This window comes from Corvus kubaryi, unplaced genomic scaffold, assembly GCF_017639235.1.
Source record: "Corvus kubaryi isolate FWS band 111438036 unplaced genomic scaffold, C.kubaryi_AGA036_p1.0 72, whole genome shotgun sequence".
NCBI classification, from domain to species: Eukaryota; Metazoa; Chordata; class Aves; order Passeriformes; family Corvidae; genus Corvus; species Corvus kubaryi.
In genome coordinates, this window is record NW_024582060.1 from 1,846,037 (window position 1) to 1,872,932 (window position 26,896).

At 46.2% G+C, this 26,896-nt stretch overlaps 1 protein-coding gene across 1 annotated transcript in view; it reads left to right on the plus strand.

The window, feature by feature from the left end:
• The first annotated feature begins 13,781 nt into the window (after nucleotides 1-13,781).
• LOC121675116 (cat eye syndrome critical region protein 2) overlaps nucleotides 13,782-26,896 on the plus strand; it is a 51,302-nt gene continuing 38,187 nt past the window's right edge. The window contains exon 1 of the mRNA XM_042050185.1: nucleotides 13,782-13,874. The gene's annotated coding sequence lies outside the window, so the exon portion shown is untranslated. The remainder of the gene's footprint in view (nucleotides 13,875-26,896) is intronic.

Here is a 26,896-nt window from a genome sequence, read left to right on the forward strand (position 1 = left end):
GTGACTCACAACAAACAGAGTACGAACTGTTTGTGCCTTAGCTATTCTCTTCCCTGCTGAGCTCTGCCATGTGTTATCTCACATATAGCCCCTTCTCATAGTCTTCGCAGGTTTAAAGCAAAATTCCTGTGATGCTTTTTACATTTAAGTCATTGGGGCACTCTTTCCATGCTAGCTCCCTTTTAAGGTAACTTTAGGCAGAAGATGAAATCACAGCAAGGAAGTCCAAAGATCAGGGATGCAGCGTACACACTCATCTTTCTCCCTTCTCCCCCACTCAACACCCCCAAGAGCTGGGACTCCTGCTTCCCACTATTGTGAGAATTAATCCTTTAGTGCTCCTTGCTGCTCTACCTTCCATATAGCCAATAAGCACAGAGTGACTGAAAGATTGGGTCTGTGTCCAAAGGAATGAATAGCAATGAATCACACTGCTCTAGCTCCTTTGCAAGTGCTGTTAGGAAAATAGCATCATTTGGTTTTCATTTGAAAAATAATTAAGATATCTCAGTTTATACAAAAGTGAGTCTGAACATTTTGGGATCTTTTTTCTTTCTTCTTGGATCAATGGACAGCTGGGGAGGAGGGGGGAAGGAAATTCCTAACTTTGGACCCCAGCTGGAAGTCAATCCAGAGATAGTCCTGAAGGCCGCTCCTTGGCTGCTGGCTGTGGATGTGCTCCTGTGCTGGCTGAGGCTGCCCACAGTAAATGAATAGGTGGACTTTTTCAACACTCCAATTTATTTTGGAGGAAAAGGAAGTGACGTTACTTTGTTGTGGTTGGTTAACTCTCTTCTGTGCAAGAAACCCTGGAATGAGCAGATTCTGTATGCTGCAGAGTAGGATGTGATGGTTGGCTTTTTTGTTGTTGTTTGCCTTTTCTTCTTCTATTTTGACGGTGTGGAGGTTATTGAGTTCAAACGACTTCCTGAGATTTCTGCGTGCTAGAAGGGAATGACTTGGGAAACAGTCTTTGGAGTTCCTCTTACTGAAGCTTTTATTAGCAAGGCTGAGTCAGAGGAAATGTTGCCAGACATCAACACAGTGGGACCGAGTTCTCTGGGAGTGACCAGGTCAGAGTCACCTGAACTCATGGGCAACAAGTAGGTTTGTCAAACAGTCGCAGCATGTGAATGCATTGATCTAAGAGCAGGGGTGTGCAGAAAAGATGCGAGTCTAAAATGGTGCAGAGCACAAGTAAGGCTCTCTGTGGTCTCTTTTAAGGAGCTTTGGAAATCACAGGATTGTTTTGTGCTCAAATGTTTTGTACACATTTTATCTGAAAGCTTGAAGGGCACTGCTATAGGGACACTAAAATGTGAGGAGTATGTAACTCCAACAGTTTGGGAGGGATGGCAGGCACCTTCTGAAGGGAGACTCTAAGCCGGTATTGGTTTTCACAGTGGAGATGCCTAGGATGAATTTGTTAGGAAGGAAAGTAGTGATCCTTGTTCGCAGCACTGGATGTTCTGTGTCATCTCACACTTTTGGTATTTTTTTGTATTGTGCTTTTGAAATGCTTGATTATTCTTTTAATTGAATTTGTTTTGTTGTCTTTTGAAGTTGTTTTTAACATTCTTGCCGTGAAATCAGATCCTGCGGAGGAAAGCTGTTTGTTGAGTTGCCCAGGCAGCAGCATGGCTTTTCCTAAACTTGAATTTTTCCTAATTTCTCAGTTTTGCTCCTTTTGAGCACCTCCTTTGGACAGTAACGCCAGACAGGATGAGACATTTCCTTCACTGCTGAAAAAAAAATGTAGATGGTGACGTTGTGGTTCAGGATTCTTGCCCATGTGAAGTGCCCAGTGCAGGTGTCCTTTTCTGGTATCTCTGGGACCTTCTGTTTGGAGAAGTTTGAGCAACCCTGCTGTATGGAATGGCTGGACATCATCTGCTTGGAGGGGTCTGCAAAGAGTTAAGCTGGTTCTCGTTGTCTTACAAATATTATTCCTCCTGGGAGATTTAGGTATTTGTCTCTGCTGTGCATATTGAGAGAGAGCAGAGAATAGTCAAGTGGGTTGCCTGAAGTCACCCAGCCTGGCAGAGCTGGGAATAGGTTTCCTGGCTCACAGTACTGTACTTGAAACCACAAGATTAGTCTTTTTTGAAAAGGATAATCTGTATGTTCAAAGAAGGCTTTATAAAGCTCCCATTAACCCCGATGCCATACCTAGTGAGGAATCTAATTTATGTTCTGGCAAATGAAAGCAGTTTCAGAGACCTTGGTGCTGCAGGTCACTGTCAGACCTTCAAGGTTCGTTGCCACCAGTTTAATTTTTCTCCTGCTTGGATTCGCCTCTGTTGTTCCTGAGGAAGGAGGAGCAAAACTGTGCTCCTGAGGAAAGATTTCCAGAGACATCCTGTTGTGCATAACTGAGAACAAGGTCCATGCAAGGGTTTTTGCTATGCTCAGTTAATGTATAGAATGTCTAATGTTCCCATTCCTTCCTTGAAAGAAAGAGAGACCTTCTGGCAAAGCTGTCTTTTTTTTTATTGTGTCAGGATCTCAAGATCTGAATTCCAGTAGCCAATGACTGGAAATGTCCTTTCAAACTAAAATGCTGAACTTTAGAGTTTTCCCCTGAGTCCTCAAGCTACCTTATCTGAACAGCAGAGGAAATTTTTTTTCCAGTTTTCTTCTGTTATCAAGGTGGAACACAGCATCTGAATGTTAGAGAAGTAGCAGTACATTAACCTCAGCCTTGCTTTTACTCAAAGATTGCAAGTGTTTTACAGGGTTGGCTAAAAATTATCTAACATTTGAGTGGGGGAGGAGGGAGAGACGGACAGAGATTTAGCTCTCATCACTGTGAATGCATGAAGTGAGAATAAAAGCCAGGCCTTTCCTGATCCCATGCCCTACTAATAACACTTTTACAAGCTGGTTATATAATTATCTGTTATCATGAGCTTTTTTCCCCACTTCAGGCAGATCAGCTATTTCATCCAACCAAAGTGTTTTGTGCGGATCTTTGGGTAATCCAAAGTCATCAGTTCTGCACTGAATTGCCGAAACAAAACTGCCTATTACAGTTTATGAGATGTAACAGACTTTTGGGTCGGTTTTTTGTTTGTTTTTAAGTATAATGAAACAAGTCTGGGGTTTTTTTTCTTTTTTTAATTCTGGATGGCAGGAAAATTTAGAAGAAAAATGTACTCCAACTAATGTCTGTTGAATAAGTGTTATAGCATTAGAGCTGGTTTCCTCTGTGTCTGGGCAATAGTTTACTGCCCTTCTCTCAAATTACCATGCTTTTTATAATATGTGTTTTAAGAGCATAGTTAGCATTAACATTTATGAACATCATAATAGTAATTATTAGCTGTTTCTGGCAGATATAACTATTATTGTGTAAGTAGCCAAGTGTTTGTAGCAATCTGCAAATTTATTGGCCATAAAGACAGCTTTAAATTAAGCTGGAGAAGAATTCCTGCATGGCGTGTGTGTTGAAGAAGATTTTCATCCCGTGCTCTGGAAGGAGAGCCACAAGCACTCCATCACCTTTTTTATGGAGCAGCCTTGCCAGATGTGGAGTAAAACGTGGAGCGTGTCTCCTAAGCACGCAATGGGCTCTGTGTTGTTTCCCTTGGCAAACACACATGTGAGCCAAGCTCCTTCCAGATGGGAGTGGAAGTGGATGGTGGTTCATGGCCACCTCGGGCCATGGGGAGCATGAGTTACTTGCAGTGTGTTGCAAGAAGTGGCTCCTGAGTTTTTGCACTTCACTCAGACTTACCCTGGGACCGCCAGCTTTTTGCTTTGTTTTTTTGAGCACCTCCTCCTCCCCTCTGCCTTTCCCCAGCTCTAGGGAAGGGAATGGGAATTCCCTTGGGGCTCCTGGCTGCTCCCAGCCCCAAGAGCAGTTGCCTTGGTCACCAGGCAACCCTGTTGGGTCCTGCTTGGGTTTTCATTAGGGCAGCATCGCGTGTTCCACAGGACGTCGGAACAAGCACCAGATGGGGAAGGTGTATTAGGCAGCAGTCGCTGGGGTAGAGGCTCTGAGCCCCAACCAGGCTTTAAAAGCTGTGGCAGGGGAGTCTTTCCCACATATCCAATGAAATACAGATCTTTTTGGACAGGGCTGAAGATAGAGTGTGAGTCGGAAGAGATAACTTCTTGTATTTATTTTGACATTGGATCCTGCAGTGACGTGCCTTAGGAAGCCAGCTCTGTGTGACTCGCATTACAATATTCAACTGGCTTGAAACACCATTTCCTATTTCAAGCCTATTCCTTAGTGCATACACATCTCATTAAGGTGGCAGCATTTGTGTTTGTTATAATAATTTTTAAAAATGGTATAAAAGCCATTAATTTTTGTATTGAAGTATGTCTGGACTGTATAAGCTTGGAATAAGTTCAGAAAGTCTGATAGATAAACAAGATGATGCTTTTGGCTATCCAGAGTAGAGCAGACACTGATCTAAGAGTATAGAAAAGACCTATTAGCTCTAGTTCTAGCAACTGTTATGCCACAGAATAGGTGTGTGTTTTTAAAACATATTCTTAGGCCTGAGACTAAGCCTGTTGCAAACAGGCAGCTCACACATCCAAGTAGCTGGCTGGCTGATCCATCAGGGCTGATAGCAGTAGGCAGCTCTTTCATACTTTTTCAAATCCTCCTTTGCTAAATTAGCAGGAAAAAAAGGTGCCGGAACCTGGATTTCACCGTGGCACTGCGGTGGAATTCGCCCACCTTTCACCTTGGCAGTGGCAGAAACGTGTGGGGTACCTGTGTGTGGCACCTGTGTGTGGCTGCTGGCTCCCTCTCTCTCGGTGGCTTTCCTTTTGTCCCAGCCCCAGAGCAAGGAAGAGTTTTCAGTGCCGGCAGCACTTTCAGGCCATTCTCCCCACTGAGCCCCAGGCAGGGTTTGTTTGCTGTGTGTACGCTGTGGGCTGCACCCTGCACAGCATCCAAGGGGAGGCAGAGGAATGGCTGCGGAGATCAGATTAAAGGGAAAAGCAAGGCTTTACAGCCTGTTTCTACCTTAACATATTTTACTGGTTCACCGTGCTTTTTCAGGCAGTGGTGAGCAGGGATCTGTCTTCCTCCCGTTCAAAAGCCGGCTTGTTGTTTTTGTTTGAGGGGCTGAAGGGATGCGAGGAAATCACCTGACTCCTTAAGGGATGATCTGGACTTTCTGTTTATCTCGAGGCTCATGGAGATAAGTTGTTTCATGGCTTGCCTATCACCTGGCAGCTAATAACATCCTGGAGGTGGGGAGCGATGTAAATGCCGGAGGAGCAGCACTTGTTGCTGTTACAGGAGAAGTTTTGTGGGGAGGGTACAAACCAGCCGCACAGCTCGAATGCCCTGGTGCCTCAGGAGTGCCTGATGGCAGGGAATAAACCCCCCCAAGAGTTTTGGCTGGTGCATGAACTAGAAACGTGGATGTTGCTTAGATAGACCAGTCCAGCTGCATCAAAAGCAGCGAAAATTCCCTTTAAAAAATTATTTTCCCAGTAAGTTTTGAAATCTTTGCAGAAACTTTAGCCAAGCAATCCATTCCAGATTTTGGCACTCATCCTTCCCCTTCCCGGTGCTCATGCTGAGCAGATGAGTGCAATGGCCAGACCTAAAATGAAGAGCATCTACAGTCTGATCTCATCCTCCCTTGCTGCCTTTGGCTGGAGAGGAGGAGGAGCTTTGAAATCGGATTATTACTTCGAGCCTCTTGGCTTTGGAGCTACAGACTGTTCCCCACGTTGCCAATGGGCTTAAAAGCTTAGCAGAACTCCCACTAGGTACCCAGGAAGCCTCTTACCGCAGGAGATGGTGACACGGCAGGATCAGCTGTTCTTTATTTATCGTGCAGCTGAATTGTCTGGGGAGGGACCATTGCTAACCCGCTGGTGTTGTTTCCAGAAACAACATCAAAACAGGTAGAGCCGAGCTGGTGCTGTTTCCCACCAACAGGACTGTGCTCACCCAACGTGCTGTGTAAAACACTTGCTAAAATTTTTAGTCTTTAGCTGCTGGTAGTACCTAGCCCATGAATGGGGATCCTAAATCCAGCATATGTGGAGAGAAAGAGTTTGGGGTTGTTTTGGTTGGGTTTTACCTGCAAGGGACTGCTGGCATGGGACTGCAAGAGCTTAATGATACATAATCTATACAATATTTTGGGTTAATTTCACAATGGTGCCAATCTCTAGCTGCCTGCTCACCACTTTCTTCACCCTTTCTTCCCAGAAAAAAGCCCAAAAACAAAATCCTAAACCAGCACAGTCTACAAGTAGTTTAGTAGGGTTAGAGTTAGGTACTCCATACAAGCGCAGCTATTGGGAGAGGGCCTTTCTAGGAGATGATAAATGATACCTTTCTGAGGGTGAGGCAAACAGGATGCAATTCAAACAGACTGTGTTTCCTCTCACACTGTTATGTTTGGAGGTTATTTTCAGCTGGAGGAGTTGGACTTGTGGCTTGGGCAATAGTAGTCTGACACTTTGGGATGGTGGGGAGGAGGGTAGTGTTCTGGTTTGGGTTTTTTTTAAGACCACAGTGCCAATACTTTTCCCATAAAGGCATAGACCCATGATTAGAAATTTAAGCGGACTGGTGATAGGCTTGCTTTTCTTATTTGCCCTTTACAGGCCTCTTGGAAGTCTTCCACAAGATCTGCAAGAGGTCTGCAAACCACAGGCTGGAGGTTCTGCTGAGCCTGAAATTTCCTGTAAAGCCAGCTCAGTGCCCAGAGCGATGCTTGCCCCTCAGCCAGCATAACTGGCTTATGGTAAATGGTGTAGATTATCTGCACTGAAGGAAGAGGGGATTATTTTGAAAGGGAGAAATTATCCTTTGGAGGGAAATAGCACGATCTCCAAAAGCTTTGGCTGCTCATAAAACCGCGGAAAAAGAGAGATAATTGCAGTGGCATCAAGTGTCAAGCCTTACAGCTTCTCTCTTAGCCCCAGCGAGGAGTGAAGCATGCCCATGGTGTGGATGCTGGGGCTTGTGTTAGTTGGGCTGTCTGTAAAATTGCTCTGCATGTGGGGGTGTGCCTCCCCTTTCTTCACAGGTTCTACAGGGCTTAGTAAATGTTAAGTGCTTTGATGCTCTGGGAGGGCAGCTGCTCTAGAGGCATGAAGTACTAATATGTAGCTACTAAACAGAAACTAATCACTTGTTACTTCAGAGCTCCGGATGCGCCCTGTCCATCTGAAAAGGTTCTTTGCCAGGGAGAAGGAATGGAATGAGTAGCAGTTTTTACATCTTTAAAGTGCTGACAATGCATACATTTGTAACAATGTAGTTCTTGTGACAGATCGCTTGCACTGCAGCCAAGATGAGCTAGGAGGAGAAGAAAGCTTTATTAGCACTGGTACATGGCTATGGGGCATGAGGGAGACTGGATTGATCAGTCTGAAATCTCTTTTCAGTACAGTTTAGCCACCCAGCGTGAGCTGCTCGTTTTTGTTTGTATGACACAGCAGTGAAAAATTCCACTCGGAGAGCAAGGAGCGGCGTGCTGTGCAAATAGGGGAGGGTCCCTGTCCCAGGGGAGAGATCAGGCAGCAGGTTAATGTGGATGGAGAATTCCAGCTGTTTCAGTAAGTGGGATAGGTGGTAGGTAGAGAGCACGGTGGTCTCAGAGTTTTAAGCATTCTGACAGAGGGGGTAAAGGAAGACAAAATGTAAGTTTGCCTATAAAACAAGCCTGGAAAATTCTAGCCTGACCAAAATGTCCATGGGCATGGCAAACAATTTGCATTTGCAAACGTACTTGGGCTGAACTGAGCAGAATTCAGTGTTTGTTGCATCTCCTTTCATAGCTGGAGGGAGCTGCTGGAGGAGAGGGTGGCTGACGTTACCCCTTGTGCTGCTGGCACCGGCGGGGAGCATGTGGGATTTGTTCTTTGCAAACAGCCATGATGTGGGGGCAAAACGACACATTCTCCCTGGCTTTCTGTTTATAGCCAATCTCCCTCATACAAAGCTGTCATCTCACACCCTGCCCAGCCCTGGAGTAACATTATGCTCCTATTTACAACATGTTTGAAATAGCCTTCAAAGTCTGCACTCAGAAAGTCGAGGAAGGTGGACATCTCAAGGCACTGACAGACATTAAGGGGGAACCCGAAGAAACAGGAAAAGGGAATACCTTTGCTGCCCTTGCTTTGTCCCCCTCCCCAGATGATAGTCCCCTTCTGACAGGATAGCTTTTCTCCTCCCTCAGGTATTTGCTCTTCATCCCTTGACCTCGCACACACCAGAACGGAGCCTCAGAGAGGAGCTGGGGCCACTGTGCTGACGAGTGTTGTTAACCTCTTCACCTCACACCCCAAACCTACTGGTGAGGGCCAGCTTGGCTCCCTCTGAGCTCGTGGTCCCGAGGGTGAGGTGAAGATGATGATGTTTCCTTCATCCCCACTGCCAGGAGCACGGGGAGGGTATTTAGCACCCATTTTCCTTGCTGTGGAAAGGCAGAGTGGAGAAGTTGGGGATCCTTTTATCTTAGGAAACCTTAAAGCCCTGGAGGATCATAGAGAGAGGGCAGCATGCAGGCTCCTGCAGGACTGTGGGGAAGCTGGGAGAGGTGCATCCAGCTGCAGACTTGGATAACACATAGTGTTTCGAACTAGACACTTAAGATGGCATGTCTGGGAGACTCCATCAGGACCAGGAGCCTTAACTTCTTTCTGAATTTATGGCAGCCAGCTAAACCCACTGCTGTTTGCCCTTGTAGGGTACCATGGCCCTAGGAACACCCCTAATGCCCTGTAATGCCCTCCCGGCTTGTCATGCAGAACACGGCACTCTCAGTGGGCTTCATGTTTTGGAAACTATTTCCATATGACAGCAGGGATCCCAAGCAGGGAGAACGTGGCACTGGGCTGCAGGCAGCATGCTGGGTGCTGGGTGGGTCCTAGGGGCTGAGCACACTGACAGACCAACAGACTGAGCCGTGGGGGTTGCCAGAGCAGCTGGCTCGTGGTGTAGCTGATCCTGCCACCTCAGCTCCAAGAGCGTGTCCAGGGAGCGCTGCTGTTCATTGCAATGGCCTGCTGCTGCTGCTGCTGCTGCTGCTGCTGCTGTGAATTGGCTGGGAGTGTGATGTGGACAAAACGAGGTTGCTACCCTTTCCTCTCTGGGATGTGTTGGGAGGAGGAGTGGTCGCTTCCCAAGTCTCAGCATCATCAGGGACAGCAGGCTCTTTGGTGGGAAGGACAGCAGGAGCTCCTACTCAGGGATGTGAAGTACACAAGCTGGCTTCACACAAGCAGGGATACATCGTGCTTCTTGGAAGCATTTCAGGCCTGCAGCTGACTTTCCATCTTCCTACCCAATCCCAGTACCCTTTGGCATGAGTTTGCCAAACTTTTGCCCCGATGCCCGTCGTCATTAGTTATCTGCGAGGGAAAATGAACATCCTGACTTGACTCAGTGACAGCATTGAAATTTCAGAGCATGGGTTGGGGCTGGCTCAGCAGGTCCCTCTGGTAGCTTTTGGTGATCTCCTAAAGCCTCTGCAAAAGCCTGTTGAGTCACTTTGGAGCATTGCAATGGAAAGCTGATAACGGCAGCAGTATGGAAATAGAGCTGAAGGGATTGGGGTTTTTAAACTGGTGGCTAACTTGGAGAAGGCTTAGCTGTGCTTAAACTGGTTATGTCCATCAGATTCAGTTATAGATGATTCAGCTCCAGCACAAAAGAAACCTCTAAACTGTAGTCCTATCCCTCAGCACCCAGCTGGCTCACACTGGGCTCTTGCAGGTTTGGAGGAGCCTGGGTTCCGAAATGAAGGCCCCAGGCTTTGTGAGGCTGCCCTCTGTGCAGACAGCTTGCTGGAGCAGGAGCTGGAGGCTGGCTGGCTGCTTTCCACTGCTCAAAAAGCAGCGCGTGCAGCAGCCCCGCCGTCACCCCACGCTGGCTTGGTGACAGTGGTGTCGCTGTTGTGGACTCATTTGTTTACATTTCTCGGGAAAGTTGACCGTCCTCCCTCTCAAAAATCTGGGCAGATAGCAAAAAGGCATCCAAAGCACCGTTTGTTTCAGGCCCCCAGCCGGTGGGGTTAGCCGTACCTGCCTGGGAGCCGGGTGTGGGGCCGGCAGCAGGACTGGGGTACCGGCCCTTCTGTCCCGGCCCGCTTTCCCAGGGAGTGGGGAGGGACGGGTTGGTGCCTCTCGCCCGCCCCGCTAACCCTGCTTTGGGCCAGTGCCTCTCCTGGGAGAGGTGGCCACCCTTGCTCCCACCCTTGCTCTGGCAACTGCCTCTTCCCAACAGTCCTTGCCTGACTCAGGGGGGATTTAGTACCGGGCTGGGGGGAGGGAAAGACGTTAAACAGGCTTTTCCCTAATGAGATGTGACGCCAGCTGGAGAGGGGGAGAATCCTGCTTTTCTCCTGTCTGTTGCTCTCTCCAGCTAGAGGAGGAGGAGGAGATGTGCGTCCCCCCCTTTTCCTCTGCTGATTTGCTGCCTCTTCTGTTTCCTTTCTGTGCTGTCCCCAAAGCGTTTTGGCAAGGTTCAGATTTCTGTGCTCACAGCTCAGTGCTCAAAGAGAAAAGGGGAAAAACAAAAGGATTGGAGGCGTGGGGAGGATGGTGGCGGGGAGGAAGCTGAGCCGCTCCTCCTGGCCAGGCTGGAGGAGTGTGGGGATGGGTGACTGGGGCAGAGTTTGCCCTTAGGACCAGGGGGGTTTTAGTGGCCTCTTTTTCCCGAGAGTCTCTGGCATCACTTCAGCCCTCCCTCTGTTCAGATGTGCTGCTCGAGCACCGTGCTGCTTTGCTAGCTGTCCCTTGTTGGAGGAGAGGGCTGGAAAAATCCTCCTGCAAAATGGGAGCTGAAGCATTAGGTAAAAACCTGAGGGGATGCTAACTCTTTGTTCCTGTTCCTGAGATGTTAAGATTTGCATCACATCTTCCTGGTGTGTCTGTCATTCCCACAGCACTCTGGGTGTGTGGGAAGAGTCTAGGATTTAGGTGCTTTGGGACAGGAAGCCAGAGAATCCCATGGAATAGAAAATTATGACATTCAGTGAAACAGGGCTGATGGACCCAACCCTGGGTTCATTGTTCAAGCCCTGTGTTCATCCATCAGGTTCCTCTCACCGCTCTTACCCTTCTGTCGCAAGCAGCAATAGCAAAAATGTAGACATAAACTTTACAGGACAATGTCAGTATCTTTTCTCCAAGGCATATTATCATGGTAATACTTGGACTGTGCCTTTGCTGTAGCATTCTGGCGCTGAGCATTACTGTTAGCAGGGACCAGAGGATCAGGATGGGCTCCAGGAAGCACCCATGGCATTGGGGAGCACGGTGCAAGAGTCTTTCTACAGAAGCACCAACAGCCTCATGCCTGCCAGGGATGGACCTTCATTAGCCCCATGTTATGTGTGTGCTGATTAATCTTGGCTTGTTCCAGAGCCCCTTACCCCAGTGTGGCACTGGAACCTTGCACCCTGCCCCACATTGGCCTGCATGCCCAGAGCCCTCTTCAAACAGTGGATGTGAGATCCATCTGGGTCTGGGTCGGGTCCCCAGATTGGTGCTACCCCTGCCTTGAGGACAAGGACAAGGAGCATCCATCTGGGACAGAGAAAGCAGCAGGAGAGGGGGGGGAACAACCCAGCCAGGTGTTTTAGTCCCTGCCCAGGAGATGGCATCTTGCCCAGTGCCCCAGGAATGTCCCCCTGCTCCTGGGGTGACCTGCCAACTCCAGAAATGTAAAGGTCACTCTGGGGCCTGGAAAACAATGGCAGCAGATAGGGGCTATCTGAGGCAGTTGTGGCCACTGCTTAAGGAGTGTTAGTCAAACAGCAGGCTGAAAGGGCTCACGGGAAGCAGTTTAAATATTCCTTCATACAAAAGGCTGTCACATCCTGGCAGGGGCAGACTGCTGACTGACAGCTTTAATGCACAAGTGTATGTGGATGAGGGAGAGGCTGAATGCAGGGAGGCATCCTGGAGGCTGACTTTCCCCCTGCCCATCATTCTGGGTTCTAACATGTCATTTTCACAAGCTGCAAGTTTATTGTGGTAATGTGGTAACACACCTGGGATGGTTTAGAGTATCACATACTTTAGGTGCTCCCTCCTCCCCTCTCCCCCAGGGGTATTTATGGAAGGCATATGTCCACAAAAATATTCTACAAATAAAGTAAGTCAACACCTCTAAAACACCAACCACTTATCAAGTGGTAAGTAGGGCCAGGGCCAGGAGCTGGACTCAGTCCTTGTGGGTCCCTTCCAACTCGGGACATTCCGTGATTCCAAGTGAATTCACTCAGTAATTACTATTTATATAGCGTGATTACTATTTATACAACAATAATATCACTCTCTCCAAGGGATGGCAAGCAGCAACTGTAGTTTTTTGTATTAACTAGTCATTAAGCAGGGTGCTCACCTAGAGGCAGAGAACAGAGATTCCTGGTTCTTTCCCTAGCTCTGTGGCAGGGGCGCTGCATCAGGCTTTGGCTGCACACTGCCCTTTCCTTACCTCCAGTTTCCACATGTAATAGATGTGTTTAGTACATTCTTCACAGGGCAGGTGTCAGGCTTCCTCTCCTGAAGCACTTTGGATGTTGCACAGGAGGTAAATAAGAGCAGTGTTGATAATGAAAATATGCCATTAATACATTTCCAATAAAAAACTACAAGCGGCGTTTAAGCTGCAATCTGTTATCAATAATTTTATTACTGCAGTTACTACGGTCTAATAAAAAAGCACTTTCTCTTCTTTATTGGGTAAGTGCCAAAACATTTATCCTTTATTCTCTGGCCATTAACCTTTATTCTGTAGCCATTAGCTTAGCTATTTGTGTAACAGTCTGTTGAGTAACATTCAAGTAGGAATTTGTATTCAATCCATTATTTACTCTGAGACCCAAAAAGAATAGCTTCTTATGCCTATATTGTTTATCCATATTAAATCTTGTTAAGTGCTGTATGCTAGTGATGATAAGTCTTATAGAAAGTGGATTTTTCTTACTGTGAGTAATTTTCTGGCATACAAATAAAACTGTAATTAACCAAATAATATTTGGAGAATAAAGCTCGAAACAGCTAGCTGAAAAAAAGATATTTCTCACAATATGTGCAAAATTCATAATAACTTGCAGGAGTTTATCCTTTTTGTGGATCAGTTTTTGCCTCACATCGTTGTGAACTCCACTCTGCTGAAATAAGCTGTGCTACCCTCCATTGAGGATTGAGATCTTGGGTCACGAAATCTGACATCCCTCCATCCTTTCTTTCTCTCTTACTAGAGTTGGAAAAAAAAGTAACCCAATGAGAAATAAGTTATCAAAATGCCTGCATTTCTTTGAGGCATTTGCTTGCTGGCTTTCAGCCATTTCTGGCAATCCATCTGAAACTGCTATTTCTGGGCATAAGTGGCTTTTAGGGCCCTGCTTTCCGAGCACATCTTTTAAATTGAGCTCACCAGCCTTAGTGAGTGGAAGTAAAGCAGGAGAATGAAAGTGTTGATTCCTGTCCATCAGGTGAACATGGGAGAAATCGTGCCTTTCTTATTAGGCTGTAGTGGATCTCAACCTCACTGAACCCTATTTTTCTGCATCCAGACATAAGCATTTGTCTTCTGGCTGGAGAGTGACATTCAGTAAAAGCCTTTCAAGGTCTTCCCATAAACTCTTGCAATGAAGAGGTGGTAGAAGCAGTATTTTTAATGATGAGGAAGGTCAGTTTACCCCGTGTGTGCTCTGCTGCTGTACACATACGTGAGGCTGTTTGGGTCCTTTTGGAGCTAGCAGGAAAAGCTAAGGAATTAGTTTAATGGTTGGATTTTTTTTTTTCTCTCTCCTTTCTGCTCACTAGGAACTGGAAGCTGCTCTTCACAGGGATGATGTGGAGTTTATCAGCGACCTGATCGCTTGCCTTCTTCAAGGTTGCTATCAGCGCAGAGACATCACGTGAGTAACCTCGCTCTATGGCTTAAGCACTTTGCACGGGGAGCTAATTAACACGGTGGCGGGGATGTTTCACGGCTTTAGAGTGATGACATGGCAGTGATCAGCAGCCACCAGCAATCAGGCCAGATGCTTCACCGAATGGAAGGGAATTCCAGTTCTCTTGGGTCGAGATGTAGGCTTTTAATTGTACAGACCCGTTAAGCAAACTCCTTTGTTCGGATGCCGTGCAAAACTGTGTTTGATGCTCTGCCGTAGCACTAGTGCACACAGTGAACGTTCACGTCTGCTGTTGTGCTCTGCACTCTGCTTGATCAAATTAGTGATATTAAATCATCACATATGTTTTCAACATTTATATGTATTGCATAGCATAAAACTTGCTGCTCTGCACACACCTCACTTGCATGAAAGATCCCGTTGCTTTACGAAGGGACAGCTATGATTATTTTCTTAGAAATAAAAGGAGTATTGGAATCGCTTCAGCTGCAGGATGTTAGAAAGCGATTTGACATGCTCTCTTGAAGTTTTGACATCCAGAGACACTTTGTTAGTGTCCACTAAAGCAGCCTCCCAAATGGAGACATCTGCAGAACATCGCTCTTTAGAGGACTGCCGCTCGCACAGCAAAATGTGCTTCCAGTGATAGCGAAGGCTTGATGCAGTGTATTTGATTTGTTCTTTTGTGAATCATGTTAATAGCAAAGCATAATTGTGGGGACAAAGACGGCTTGGCAACACATGCAGTTGCTTGGAAGTAATCCTGCTCCCTAAGATCCCCCTGTTGTGGAGAGGCTTAGGCTGGTGCATAGGCATAGCCATAGGTGCTTGCATTGAAAGCTCTATTTCTAATAAACTGATTAAGTTCAACAAAATTTATATAGTTTATGTGTATATACACGCCACTTAATTAAGTTCTCTTGCATTGCTGCATAGACATTCAGCATCAGTGGGTATCAGGACCTGAAGCAGGCAGCTGCACTGCATTTACTGCCTCCAAACGAAACTGATGTGCTGAGAAGATTGATTGTAAAGGAACCGCAGTCATGTGTATCCTCTTCATCAAAATAGCCACAGAGCAATATGTACCTGTTTGTACATGCAGCAAGTTTATTTCTTCATACCAACGCCATCAGAAAGTAGTGGCTTAAGTGTTTTGCCCACCTGAACCAGCTCACCCTTGTAGCAGCAGCAGCAGATTTCTCTTTGATAAAATTAATGAATTCCACATTGTGAGGTTCTCCAAAACTCTCCAGATCTGAGAGTGTCCACTTAGTGATTGCATTGTGTAATTGCCTCCCCATTTGCAACTCTTTTAACTAAGAGAATTCAGGGATGAATCATGGGTGAGTCGCTGGGCACTGGCAAGTTGTCTGTCCGTCTGTCTGTCTGGGGAAGGTCACACATACATGGCAGCTGAACAGTGTGTAGTTGTTCAGCACTGCATGTAGGTCCAGGCTTGTGCCTGTGCAAGTACAGCTTTGAGTATCTTTGAGATGCAGAATCTGTGAGGAGGTAATGCTGTCACAGGGGGAAGAGCTGGTAACCCGAGGATGGCTCTGGCAGCCTGGCCAGGGTGCACATGCAGCACAGGCAGGTACCACAGGCAGCTGTGTGTCCCTCCACACACCAGAGGTGCCCTGGGAAACACAGGAGTGTGAAGCCACTTAGTGAAATTGTGAGAACTTACATCTCACCCAAACAGTCGTGCTGGGGAAAGCGTGAGGTGCATGAAGGAGAAACCAGCGGCGCCATTTCTGCAGCACCTCCTGCAGAAGGGGGTTATTACCTCGTGGCCATGGGGATAACGAGGTGGAGGAGATGGGGAAGAGGGCACAACAGGAGCAGTGCAGTGGGAACGGCTTAGGGAATATATCAGGAAAACTGCCTGAAGCTGCTGGGATGTCAGAGAGATGAGCTCTGAAGCACTGCAGAGGAAGCAGTGGGGGAGGCTACCTGGAAACACAGGGAAAGGTGCTGTGTGCAGAGGGATGTCACGAAGGAAGAAGCAAGCATTAAGATGTAGTCTAAATATGAAAATATGTAGGTAAATAAGAATAAACATGATGGCTTGGATATACTTCTCAGAAACAAACTTGCCACACTGTTTCACACTTAAAACCAACTGTGGAATATTCATCCAAAAGCCTGAAATTCTTCAGGTTCCTTACACGTTGCTTTCCAACACCTTTTTCCCCTCTAACCCCAGTTCAAGAGGCATAGGTCTTGGCCGGTGCACAGCTTCACTGCTGTACCTTGTTTTTCTGCAGTTAGTGGTAAGGAGCTGAGCCTCTAATCAATTTTTTGAGTGCTCAGCAGACAAAGACCTGCAAATGTAAGAGGCAGAATTTGTGTGGAGTTTAGAGGGCTTTTCACAGTGGCCCAGGACTCCCTACTTCTCTGTTGCAGGCAGATAAGAGCTATCTGTCTTGGGTGGGAAAAATCAGCGGTGTCACAGATCATCCTGGTGCTGTTCCTGCGGCATCTCTCCAGTCGTTTGTGCCCTGCATCCTCGTGCTGAGGCTGGGAGCTGTTAACATCGAGGCTGTACACTTTTGTTCCCTGCTGCACCTCGGAGAGAAAGGCAGGAGCTTGTTCTCATGCTTGTTCTCAGGCTGGGGCACTGCGGCTGAAGCACAGGATGCTTCCTAAAACCTCAGTTTGCCTACCTCTCTGAGGGGTTTCGAGGTTTAATTAGTTTTGTATCGGGTCTTACATCTTTGATGGCCAAAATGTTATCTGCCTCTGCTTTCTCACAGTCTGGCTGGGAGCAGCTTGCAGTTCTTGTCACATCTGTTTTGACGGCATGCAGGACTTGTGGCAGAGCTGGGCTGCCTGGCTTTAATCATGCATCATAGAGGGGTATAAAACTGTCACATACCTTTCCTAATTATAATGTGCTCTCAAGTAATTTTGGAAGTGGCTGAGAGCCCTTCTAATGCTCAATTTAACATGCTCTAGTTTGATTTGCTTTCCATTCTTTGAAAAAAAAAAGAGATTAATACTTTTGTAGGGTTCTATGATCCTTGGTTTTGAAGTAGAGCAACTTTGCCTTGGTTTTGATATTATTTATGACAAACGTTTTGGAAAAAAAAAAAAGAATCACATACAAAAGGGAGACTGCTTTTTACCCTTGCTTGATGGCTAAGGAGTGTTGAATGTCGGTAACGTAAGACTTTCTTTGAGTTATGGATATCTGTGTTTAACTACAGAGACTACTTAATGGGATGCTACGTGATCTTCTCCAAACTCTTATTTGTCATAACCTATCATAGCTGTTAGGAACACTCCATTGACCTTATTCTTGCTGTGTTAAATACTGTAGAAGTACAGAATAAAAACCAGTTGCCTGCACTTCTGCATCTTTAGCAATGACCCTGTAGTTGTCCTTGCCTGGCACCGGGTGGTTTGAGCACTTGGCCAGGACAGTTTCCCCGTTGCTCTCCTCTTTTTACTGAGCCAAAACACTTGTGTGTCATGATCTGCAGCTTTTGTTGTTTTATAAATACCCCTCATAGTCTGCATAGACCATCTGTACCGTCTGTATGTAACTACTATGGGTGCAATAGGTACCTCAGGCATGCCTCGGTTTGATGCCAGTGAGATTGCCCACAGGTTTTTCCTGCTCCCAGCTTTTTTGCACAGGTTTTAGAATGTCCATGTTTTCTTTTAATTGCTTCAAAAGGCAAATGCCTGGAAAAACTCTTACTAGAATTTGGGGTTACCAAAAAAAAAAAAAAAAAAAAAAATTAAGCAGTTTGAAAAAATCCTGGTGCTTGCTTCAGATTTTCTCTGATATAAATTGGGTAGCTGCATAGTCCCTAGGGGCTGCCACTTTAATTCCAGCAGGAAATGTGACTTGATGACTTGTATGAAGACAGGAAGATCAGAGCTTCAGCTAACGGCAGCGGCCGCAGCAGGAGCCTTCTGCAGCTGTTTTTAAGTAAGAAGTGATGGTGTGGCATGGATGTCTACAGTAAACTAAAATATTCCAGAAAAGCTCCTGCTGTTCAGCTTTTCTTTGGGTGAAACTCGTTCTTCAATGTTCTGTTATTGCACTTCTGCTGTTTTTCTAATATGATGGCATAAAATGTTTCAGTAACTTTATCGTATTTCTTATTGGGAGGCATTTTGTGTGCTGCTACTTTGTCTCAAAAAGCATCTTAGCTGCTTTCTCTTATGTTTTATTTTTTCAACAAGCACAAAGGCCACGAGGTGAGGAGGAAGAAAAACATTATCTCTTGCCTTTTTTTTCCTATGCCCCATGAGATTCTTTTCTTTTTTTACACCTCAGGAGATTGCTCCATCACTGTGGCTGAAAACTCTCTAACTGACTTCTGTGGCACCAGAGGGGATTTGCTTCCTTAGGAGCCTCAGTTGTTTTTTTCTTGTTGTTTCTTCCCTAATGCATTGGAATTTTTTTCTTCCCAAGCGGATCATGGGTTTTGCACCCACCTTAAGCTCTTTTGGGATCCGTAAACTCTCCTGGGAGTCTTTGACTTGTAGTTTGCACCTGGTTTGTTCTAATGGGGATAATAAGAGGATATTCCTTAACTCCTCTTCCCTTCCCCACAATTGTCTTAATTATTTCTTTCCTATCCTTAGTGGTGGCATTGGGAAGCACTCACAGTATGGCATCTGAAGATCTGCATTTCCTACTTGTTGAGCTGCCAGTCAAGAGTACTGGGTGTTCTGTGTATTTTCTAACACTCGTTCCATAATCGCTTGTTTGAGCTTTCATCAGAAGGAGAGAGAGACAATATGAAATCTTTCAACCTACTGAGGCACAATGCCTGTTTCTGGGGACTCTGTTTAATAGCTCTGGGTATTTTGCTTCTTCCTTCTGCTTTGTTGTTTTGTCCATCCTTGTCCTTTATTCCGAGTGGACTGTGTCCTTACAGGTACTTTGGGGGTTACCCCAGCTCTCATACTGTGGTAAAAGAGACCTCGGTAAAATGCTTAACATCTTGAAATCACCCTTGTGCATGTGCCTACATGAGCTGTGTCCTTCCAGAAGTGCTGTTTGTCAGTCTGGTCTAGGGGATAAAGTGGCAGGTCAACAGGAATAGCTGGCAAACCAGTGCCAAGATTTCAGTCTCGTGGATACTGTGTGAACTAGGCTGTGGGAATAGCTAAGCCAGGCTACTAACACTGGTCTGAATGAATTCACCATTTCAGTCCATGCCATAACCTCTGGGGCAGCCAGCCTAGGCTCAGTCACAGCAGACCTCATGCCCACCTCCTTTGGAAAGAGTTTTAACAGCCAGGCTCTTGCAGTTGAGCCAGTGACCTTGGTTATAACAACTGCTTCCATGGCCCAGCCACAAAGCACCCCAGTAACTCAGAATCATATTCATGAATGCCAAGTGAATATCAACAAGATCAGCATTATTTACAGTCTGACTTTTAACAAGTGCTGCCTTGCATACATCATGGATATTGGTGGATGGCCTCTGGAATCAACCCGGTATCATCGGCACAGGAGATACCGTGAGGGGGCAGGGGAGATGAAGTGGCTACATTGCTCATCTTGAATCTAATTTTAATATTTATTATAATAATAGCCAAGCTATGCAAGGTGAGCCTTTTAAAGGGTAAAAAGTGAAAATGAAGCAGCTGGCAGGTGTTGGGAAAGGAAGGATGAGATTACAGCAGTAAAATAACACGGTCATTCAGAGATTAATGAGAAGCACAGTGGAATAAAATTATAGAGTTGAAATATAACTAAAGCTAAGTAAATGTCTTTGATTCTCAGATGGATAAAATGAATCTTTAAAGAAGAATTTGAAGAAGAGTTGGTAGCATGTTCTGGAAGTGCTATTCCATAGATGTGGTGGAGAATAAGGACTGAAAACGGTGGAAGAAAAAGAGGAAAAGCTGTGCTGTTATTGTCAGGGCAGATGGATGACAGACAAACAGATTGGATTGCTGGGGAGAGGGAGTTATGCAAAACACTGACAGGGAGGAATAGGTGGCTAAACTTCAAAGGAGGAATAGAGAACAGTCAGCAAAGGGTCTTGGTGACTGCAGTGATGTCATCATGCCAATGTCAGAGCATGAAATATGAAAGCGGCAGCTGTATTTATAAGTTCTTGATGTTGCAAACCAAGTACTCTGGAGAGGAGGAAGAAAGCAATGATGAAAACAGAAACTGAGAAGGCAAGTGAAAATATCTTCTCCTTTCAAGGAAGAAGGCAAAGAATTGTGGAGAGAGACAGATGGGGTGTGGAAGTTCACCCGATGTGAAACCTTTGCCCTTACTTTTGAGACTTGTGATGCTCCAAAACACTGGTGCAGGATTTTTGTTCCAGCACAGTTGGTTTCGCAGGCCCCTTCCCAGCACCTCATCCAAGTTCAGAAACCAATGTTTAGTCCAAGGGTGAATATTGGAGAAGATCTGAAGTCATTTTTTTGGAGCCTTTCAGCCTCAGTGGACTTGATGAACAGCTGCTAGGCCACTGTGATAGTGTGGTGTGTCATGTCAGTCTCTCTTCTAAGTCACCTATGCTTTTACTTTTCCTCCCATTTTACCTTCCAGCCTTCCAGTTTCTTTTTGGCTCAACCAGTGTAGTGGTTGTGGTTTCAACTTCAGAGAAAAGAAGATGAAAGATCTGTTCTGAAACAAATCCCAAAAGTGATTCTTTAGGACCTATTCATCTGTAAAAACTTGGGTTTATCCGTGGTCTCCAGAAACTTATAATGTGTGGGGCTGGTTCTAAGAAATAAATTTGCTAAGCTTATTTGCTTCAAGGCAACTCCACGCTAGGTATTTTGTGCCTCACAGGGGACTCTTTTCTCTGACATTAAGTGTATTTTTCTATGAGTAGCAAGGCACATAAGGGCTTGTTTCATATGGATTTGTGCTGTAATATACGGCATGTGTCCTATTTCCCCATCATCATCAAGACAATAAACTCCAGCTTCTTCCCCACAGTGTTCATCATCACTGCAATACCCTAAGGTCCTCTCTGCAGCCCCCAAACAATCAGAAGTGCTTATGGCACAGCAACACTCTTGTCTTTCCTTGTGGCAATGAATTGGGAGCATGCTTTCTGTTGATGGGCACTAGGAATGAACAATGCAGCATTAAGCTGGCTTCACTTGTTCTTCAAGGATCCAGGAATGAATAGTAAGTAATGATCCTCTTCCAGTCTGAATGTGGAGCACGGTAAGCCCCATTCCTATTTGCTCCTTCAGAATATAGGAGATGTATTTGGGTCTTTTGTAAGTTAATCAGCTCCCGCTCCCAAGGGTTGATCTGCTTCTCCTCAAAAAGAATCAAATAACGGTAGTAGAAAGAAAGAGGCCTGTGGATTAAAATTGGTAAGTACCTATTGAAGCCTGGCTAGATGCAGGTGAAGGTCATTGATGGGAGAAGTGAATTATCATTGCAGAAAAACCAAAGCCCTTGCTGTTCAGTCACAAGGTGAAATTTGGGCTGCGGGTACATTCCTTTATTCTGGACCATCCAGAAGACTGTGTTCATCCCTCCTGAGACAGAGACTACTATGGCTTGATCTTCGTTTCATCATGTCCAGAGTGGCTTCTTGTTGGGACATACCTTGTGTGGTTGGCTGTCGAGGTCACACAGAACAGGACACTAAACAAGGGGGAAAAATCCATGCTTTAAAAGTCACAAGTGTGCACAGGAAGCAGCGCGTGGCAAGAACGGGGAGTGCAGCAGCCATTCTCACACTTCATTTGTCTGTGTGGCCACCAGCATCCCTCCCTGCACTTTTCCAGGTCAGATCAGTATGTGCTGGCTGTGTACCCATCCTGCAGGAACCGAAGTCTGCCTCAGCAGAGCCCCTCAAAGCAGTAGCCAGCAGCCTGCATCTTGCCATGCCTCTAGTCCCTCGACAATGTTACCCAAATACCCCCCCAGCTGTCTTCCCTAAAGGAACTTGTTCATTCCTTTTTGAGCACTCAGATCTCTCCCTCTCTTTTTTTTCCATCAAACAACCTGTAACTAGTTCTTGGGTTAGTTAATAGTTCTAACACTGGTTCTTTTTGTTTTCTGTTTTGATCCTTCAAGAGATTGCCTTTTGTTATTCAAAGCCGAAGGTACTTGACACAGAAGCAATGCAGAAGCCCCCGGGCTTTAAACGCAGTCCTGGCTGTGTGATCGTTTTGCCTGTGAGCTATTCCCATCCTCAGTGTCTGATAAGCCTTGGGGAAGAAATAGGAAAAGAATGCAGCACTCCGAATTCCTGAGAGGTGCTGGGAGGCATCCATCCATGTGGAGACTGGAGGATGTCCACCTGCTGACCAGGGCCTTTCAGATTCAGCATTTCACACTGCCAAGGGACACTCCTGCCTTTGACTTTCTTCACAAGGCTGACAAAAAATCTGGCTTCCTATCTGTCTGTTGGGGAGAAAGATATCTTGCTTTGCTAAATTGTTTGCAGAAATGTCCAGGTCCGATGGTTTTGTGTTCAGGCCCAGGAATTGCTTTTTGAGCTCTAAAACTGACCCTAGGAGCTGCTGTGTCTTGGACTTACTGTATTGCTCTGTGGAGAACCCAGGTTCTTTGTTTTTCTGTTGCATCCAAAAAGTGGCATAATTTACTGATAGCGTTAAGTCTGTCATCCAGCGTGCTGATGTGCCTGTAAAATCTCCAGTTTGGCATCAGCGTGGCTTAATCTTCTCTTGGTGATCTTAAATTTCACCAGGGGACCAGCTGAGGTCTGCAGGTCAGTCCATTCTTCCTTCAGTCTTACTCTGCACCTCTGTCTTGTGCACCAGTACCGCTGACCTGTCATGAAAACCTCTCTTTGCAATTATCTTCCCATCCTTTGGTACCAGTGTATGTCCTGTGCCTTAAGCACACAGCCTGGTGTTGGCTCTGGGACTCAGGACCTCGTTTCCACCTCCTGCTATTCTGCCTTGGCCACTGGTCTCAGTCACTCACTTTCTGGTTTTGAACATGACAGAGTTCTCTGCACTTCGGGGTCTCAGGAGATTCCTGTCTCTTGTTCTGAACGTGCTCTGAGGGAAAAATTCATATTCCCAGTCTGGCTGCAGTGAGAGATCTTGCTGGATAAGGAGTGTTGGGCTCCAGCTCTCCTCAGCTCTCCAAGCCTATTCACTGGCATGCCAGGGAATTCATTGCTTAATGAAAGCCATTTTCCCTGCTCTTCCCCAGCCAAAATCAATGTTATCACATGGTGAGAGATGGCCTACACTTAGACATCTCCCTTGTGTGTTCTTGCAGAATCATGTGGCAAAGCTTTTTAGGTGTAATAGGCATTTGCAGTTCTATTGTTAATTTATCATAGGTGATGGCGTGAGATAACTTCTCTCCTTGGCCCTTTGCACCTCAGTCATAAAATTTGATGGCATCAGCAGTGGTACCACCCTAATCTAGTACCTGCCGTGCCTCCCTTGCTGGGTAAAGCTTTAGAAACTGATATTGCCTCTTTCTTGGGCTCCCTTGGCTCAACAGATTGATTCCTCGAGGCAGCAAAAGAGTAGCTGACCCTTCTGGGGACACTCAGCTTGTCTCCTCTTTGGCTGCTGAACTGTTCAGTGCAACCCCACTAAAGAAGCAGGAAGCTCTTACTTCTTGACAGACACTGAAGTTTCCTTCCCATTCAGACAGGCAGGATGTCTGACCAACCTTCTCACCGGGAGTTTTCTGGAAGTTCCTATCTATTTCCAGGCACACAGTATTTTACCATTTCAGCCATATCCCAGGGAACTGAGGTCTCTATTTTCAGGCCTTCCTCCATGCTGGAGCTGTAGTGCAAGTTCCAACATGATGGTTGAAAATGCATGTCAGTGACTGATTACAGAGCTGTTTTGCTTTTGGAGTTTAAAGCTGCCCTAGCTGCTTTCATGGGCTGTATATCACACTGAATGCAATTGATTTGTTACTGCACCCTTTGACTAATGCATTCAGGGCAGTACCCTAAAGGTAAAATGGAATAAACTGTGAAGTACAGAGTATCTGTGGGGTTAGTGTGTCAGCAAAGCCGGGCAGGTGTGTTTAAACACACCTTTGGTGTGAACGTGCTCACCCTGAGTCAAAAACAACAATGCTCATGGAAAATAGCATCATCACTCTTAATTTATTGTATTTATGCAGGTGTAATTAAGGGACAAGACAGTTTTTAATACTGTCTGAAATTGCCTTCTCTTTCTATTCATTCAAGGTAAATAATCCTTTCTGTTCATCTAATGCTACATTAATTCATGTTTTCACAAATACATGTAGCAATACTTTTTGCTCAACATAATGATGTTTCTGAATCTTTTAGCAGAATGACTTTTCCTGTTTTAATCCAGTTATCCAACTCATTGATTCGTCCTTACCAGTTTTCACTCAAATTGCAGCATCAGTAGTGAGGGGTGGAGTTCCTGCTTCTCTGTCCAGAACCCTGCATGTACTGAGAGCACAAGTCATCCCTTGATGGAGATTGTGCAAACACTCACTGAGTTTGAAGGAGGGGTTGAGCTAGCGTTGGAAGATAAATACATTTTATTTTAATCCCATTAGTATTCCCTGAATCTGACTGGGCAGTGTTTGTATCCTCCTGCCTATCCCCTTTGCCCCCAGGGTTTTCTCTTCCTGTGGTACCATGTACCTTCAGCTGTTGTTTGGGATGTTTCTGGCTGCTCTGGTTTCGCTGAGACTCATATTCCTGTTTCTTCCTTTCCTTAACCAAGCAACAAAAACACACAAGCAGCCCTTGCTCCTACCTAAAAAACATATGCAGGCCCCTGCACCCAGCATGCATCTAGTTAACCATATGTGTCTTCCTCATCCTCCAAGAACTGCATAATCCACCAGGCTTGGCAAATCCAACCCCTTTTTCCTCCAATGTTTCACATCTTCACACCAATCTCTCTTTCCCTGGCTCACTTGGCCATGTTAAGCTGCTGGTCTCTTGGGATGGGGAGATGGATGCTGGGCATCTGCTCGCTCCTTTCTGGCATTGTGGTGGGGAGGGTGAGGGAGAAAACAGCAAGGCAGATAAGGGCAGTGAGGAGCAGCTGGGCACAGGTGAAGGAAGGGCCATCAGTGCCTTCAGGTTGTGTTTCCTTCACCTAAAATGACTTTCACCTTCTCACACGGAAGGAGAAACAGCAATATGCCTCTTTGTTGCCTCCCTGTACTTTGAGGTGTTAGAGGCAGGGCCACAGCACGAAACACTTGTGGCCCCTCCTGCTGATCCTGGGGATGGTGATGAAAATAGAGCAGCCCTGGCTCACAGAAGGGTGCTTGGAGCTCCTGCAAGCAGGGAGAGGGAATATGACAGGACAGTTCAAAGTAACAGGTATGTGTGATTTCTCCTGCCAGTGCTGCCTTTCTCTCACACAGCCCAATTAACAGGGGTCACAGAGCACTGATTAGCTGCCTTGGCGTTTTGGGAACATAAAGCAGTGAAAAATCCAGGGTGAATGGGGGAAAAAAGATCAAATAGACACTTATCTCAGCACTCCTGCCTGTCCCTAGCATTTGCCAGCCTAAGGAAAGAGCCTTTCCAGAAGAGACCAGTGCAGGACAGTGCTGTATCTGTGCTGATATCTCTGCTGCTTTTCTGCCTTTTCTCAGCAAAATAACAAACACAGCACCCCCAGCAGCCGTGTCATTGGTAGGGCTGTTGCTAGATAAGAGCCAAGTCACTGGAGAAGCGTGGGCCTTTGGCAGCTGGGGAAGATCAGAGCGTGCCCTTTTGCCACACTGCTGTGTGAGATGACTTCAGTCCCTCCTTAGGAGGAGTGGACTTGCTGCCTCCTGTCCTTCATGTGAGGGAAAAGGGGTGGAAGGCAGCACACAGCAGCTCAGGGGAGGTAAAAGGGCATCTCCATCTGGTTCAAGACTTGCTGAGCATGGTCTACTAGTGCTAAGGAGCCCAAGCCAGAAACTTCCATGGTTGCTCAGGCTGTGGCTGGGGTGAGAAATCTGGACAAGCAGACCTGGAATGTTCCTGATGGGTGGGCAGCTGTGGTGACCTTGTGCCTTCCCCTCCCTTCCTTCATACTCCCCTTTTTTTGGGGTAGCAAAGCAACGCTCCCACTTCAGCTGTCATACCCAGGTTAAGTGGCTGCACTTGCTTCTGTCAAGCCAACACATGCTCCTGTGGTGTGATCCCTTATTAGACTAGACAGCCCACATCAGCTCTCCATTCTCCCTGCCTCCCCGGAGACACTGCCTCGCTCCATAGCTGTTCCTATTCTGCTTCTCTGTGGGATACAGCATGTCTGCCAGCTCCCCTCCCAGCCTCCCCAGGTTTGAGTGCATGGAAGATTGCTCAGGGTAAGATGGAGGAAGACAAGGAGTAGGAGTGTTCTTAGCTGCTGGCAGCCGTGGGTTTTCGTAGATGATTTTTTCCCCTCTCCTAAAGACGAACGCTTTTGGAGTTCGGGTGGGAGGTCCGCAGCATCCAACCCTGTAAATCAGATTTCTTTAGCAGGGTTGTGCAGCCCTTCTGCTGGTGAACCTCCTGTCCTAGCTTGGAGGAAAATCCAGAACCCTGATGTCTTCTCTAAGCATTGCTTCAGCGTATTTTTGGGGCGGTCTCTGGTCTCTGCCACATTTGAGTTCTGGAAGTGAGTTATGGGATGGACAAATGAGGAGCAGGGAGCAGGAGTTCCTAGGGTGCTGAAATTACTCTGCTGTCCTTTACTCGTGTGGAAGACATGGGTGTATCTTTCATGGATGTGGAAACCTCCAGTTGCTCATGTTTCAGACTGCCAAATCCAGGAGTTAGGCCAGACTATTTTAGGGAAGAACTGCTGCTACTTAACATTTGCTAACTAGGTAATCTTTTGTCCTTCTGTTTGAAACAAAACAATGGTTCTAATGCAGAAAGATTTTATTCCCTTGTTCAGCAATGGTGAAGACAAATGTCCTTGTGTATAGAGCCCAGTGCCATCCACCTGCTTAACTCTTGAGATGTCTTTCTCTTCCCCTTCACTGCCAGTGCTCCTGATGGCCACACAGAATTGGCAAGAATAAGGTACAGAATTACTTAGGTTTGGGCAATATCTGCATTCAAAGAACTAGTTCTGGCTTGCCG